Source organism: Malus domestica, chromosome 05 (assembly GCF_042453785.1).
Source record: "Malus domestica chromosome 05, GDT2T_hap1".
Classification (NCBI taxonomy): domain Eukaryota; kingdom Viridiplantae; phylum Streptophyta; class Magnoliopsida; order Rosales; family Rosaceae; genus Malus; species Malus domestica.
In genome coordinates this window covers 15,276,524-15,279,815 of record NC_091665.1, presented here as the reverse complement: position 1 = coordinate 15,279,815, position 3,292 = coordinate 15,276,524, and the positions used below count along the sequence as shown (strand labels likewise).

At 39.9% G+C, this 3,292-nt stretch overlaps 1 long non-coding RNA gene across 1 annotated transcript; it reads left to right on the top strand.

Annotated features, from left to right (window-relative positions):
- Positions 1-378: 378 nt before the first annotated feature.
- Positions 379-2,584, top strand: LOC139195913 (uncharacterized). The gene is made up of 4 exons (XR_011580990.1): positions 379-633; positions 820-953; positions 1,558-1,616; positions 2,463-2,584. It is a non-coding gene; the product is annotated as an uncharacterized lncRNA (long non-coding RNA).
- The last annotated feature ends 708 nt before the right edge of the window (positions 2,585-3,292 follow it).

Sequence of the window (3,292 nt, the reverse complement as noted above, 5' to 3'; positions counted from 1 at the left end):
TGACAGCCTGTCCCTGATTTTAAGAGTTTTTAAAGTTTTAATAAAGGATTTTACAAAAATGCCCTTTGAGGCACGCGCATTATTTGAGGTTAATCATTGTGTCGTGCCATCTAAGATTTTTTTTCTTGACATATCCTTGTAGTACTCGTCGCTACGGAAGCGTGGGCGCAGACGGTTCGTGATTTGGAGTTATAACGAAAAAGATTTTAAAGTTTGAAGTTTGAGCATTTTATAAATTTTATTATAAAAATTTGGTGTGCCATTTGGATGGCCTAGATTAAAGAAAATTTGAAATGGATGGCTCGGATGTAAGGGAAAGAAAATAAAAATAAAAAGATGAAGGAAGGTTTTTGTGTGTGTGTGTGCGTGACTGGTGGAGAAAAGAGGAAAGAGGATTGGGCAAAACTGCCCAACCAGAAGGAAGAAGAAGATAGCTCTAGGAGAGTTTCGGGAGAGAAGCTGGGCGAATGGGGAGAAGAGAGAGAAGTTTCTGGCCAATCAGAGAAGGGGAAAGGAGGAAAGGAGAGAGGACGAGAAACGGAGGAAGAAGAACAGAAATGGGTTTTCAACCCACGACCCGCGCGACCCGGTGGGTTTTCCACCCGTTTCCGTCTAAATTCCTTCATTTTTCCGGTGAGTTACTTCAAACCATCACTTGGAAAACCCTCTATGATCTTCCCTCTTCTTATTACACCCAAAAAATCAAAGAATTTGGCTTTGAAATTGGATAAAACCGTACGGTGTGTGCGGTTAGTGTACAGATTCTTCAAATCTTGAAACGTTTTCTTTCAATTACTAACACTATTAGCATTCCCTTAGGACCTGGAACAAAGCTCAAGCAGTTGGAGCATCAGAGTGGTTTTGGAGATTGAATTGAAAACACCCATTTCTAGGGTTCTTCACGGGTTTGATGAAATTGGAGCCTTTCCGGGCCAAATTGGCATTGGCCACAGGTATAAAGTTTACTCTACTCATTGAGATCTTCATTTCTATAAATTTTGGTAATTTTTTGAAATAGTTGGATTTTCCGGCGAGCCAGGGCTGCCGACCGCCACCCACGGCGGTGCATAGCCAGTGAGCCACCAAAGCTATTTTTAGGCCATAATTCATTCTCTAATTTCAGTTTTGGTGAGTGAATGACGTATGATGATCATTCGAACCTAAATTCGTTACGATGTGTGGTTAGGCCAAAATATGAATTGACGATCTGATCGTTGGATCGTCACCAAACTTTGATACATTGTAATATGTAATATTTGAGTATTATAGGAACTTACAGATCGGGAATCCGATTTACGAATCTTTCGGAATTGGAGCTTTAAGTTCATAAGATAGAATGTTAACTGTCACTTGATTTTGGTAATTGACGGAGATCCGACCGTTGGATGGTAATGAAATTTTAGGATGTTGTCCTAGAGGTATATTGTAGATCTCTGGAAGTTTCAGATCGGAAATCTGAGTTGCAGATCTTCCGGATCGAACTACGTAGTGACGTGTTTTATATAAGTTATATTCTATCGATATGATTTCTGAGGCATGTCTTGATGATTATTCTAGGTGACGATCGTCATGACGTCTTGATGTGTTGTGCTAGGGAGCTGTAGCGCGAACTCCAGGTGAGTGAGCAGTTTTGTTTTCCATATATACCTATATAAATGAGATTTTTCCCAAAAAATCAATTTAAGTGAAATGTGATATGAAATGCGTTATGAAATGCCATGCAAAATATATATCTATTTTATTTATGCATTAGTAATTGCATACATGCATGATTGGTCTTGCGAACGCATTGGTAGGTGCCAGGTAAGTTCATAAATTAAAATTATGTGACTGTTGAGTTGATGTGATTGAAAGCTTATAAACCTGCACTAGGGTGATTATGATTTAGCAGAGATGTGATTCAGGCCTGTAAATATATTTAGTCACCCCCGCACCATATGCTCACATTAGATCCAATTTAGGTGCCCAATCTTGTTGTACAGACCACTCGTAGGTGGTTCCGACTCGTAGGTGACTAGCGATTTATCGCATAGCTATCAGGAGAAGATAGCGTGAGCATAACTATATTACACCCAGTTCTGTCGTACATACCATTTCAGTGGTTCCGACTCGTGTGCAGTGTAGTGTCGTACAGGTCACTTGTGGCGACTCCGGCTAGATTGATTGATGAGATTGATTATGAGCTATAGTTTCAGCCGGGCTGATCACTCGGTTGACATGTTATTATTTATGATGAACTTACTTCACTAATATACTTATATGATATGATGAAATATATTTGACATGGCATATACTTTACATATCACTATTTCTAAGCTGGTTTTGAGATAAGTAAGTATATTTTTATATTCCTGGGAAAGTTACAGGTTTTACGGAGAGGGGTTACCACATTTTGAGAAATGTTTTGTCTTTGAAAAGATTTGTTTTACTGACCCACTCAACTTTGTTTTTCACCCCTCCAGGTTCTAATTAGCTGAGTTTGGTGGCCATGAAGAATCCAACGGTGTCCTGACAGAATTCACCAAAGTAGGATTTACCTACGGGTGTTATATCTTAGTAATTGTCCTACTCGACTGCAACTTGACATTCTTTTTACTCTGAATGTGTATTTATACACTGAGTTTCGCACTATCATCATTTCTTAGCTAGTATTGCTAGTGTTTTGACTTTTATTTATTCGTAATTCTATTTATCTTTTTAGCTTCCGCACTGTGCAAATGGTTACGTCACTCGCACGTGACGGCCAACACACCCTCCTTCGGGGCGGGGTGTGTCACTTCTTATTGTCTTCAAGTTTTTCCAAAGCTGACCAGCGCAGAGGAGAGCTAGCCGTGTTGCTTTGTTTCTTAGGTTTTGACAACCTTTCAAAAAATAGAGCTTTAGGATGTTGGCGTGTTAAACCTCTTAAAGATGGAGGTTCGGTCTTAACCACCAATGCTATTAAATGCCAAAATTCTAGGCCTTGAACGATTCATCCTATCGAAGACTAACGTTCGAGGAGCAGACTTAGGCTCCTCTTGATTTTGTTCAACGCTCATGCTGATGTGTTGAGTGCTAGCATTTTTCATTTTGCTTGAAATCTTCACGGGTGCATTTGGTGTGAAGCCGAGCCCAGCTTTGTTGTTGTCAACTCCATAACCATGCTCCTTTAACTTCTTTTGAGTCTTGGTGAGGTTATGTTCTTTGTCGTTGACGGTGTTTGAAACCTTCTTTCCAGGATTCGAAGAGGAAGCGAAGTCGTACCCAGCTTTCGACATGAGCTTGTAAGCATTTAGATCAAAACCTTCTTCGG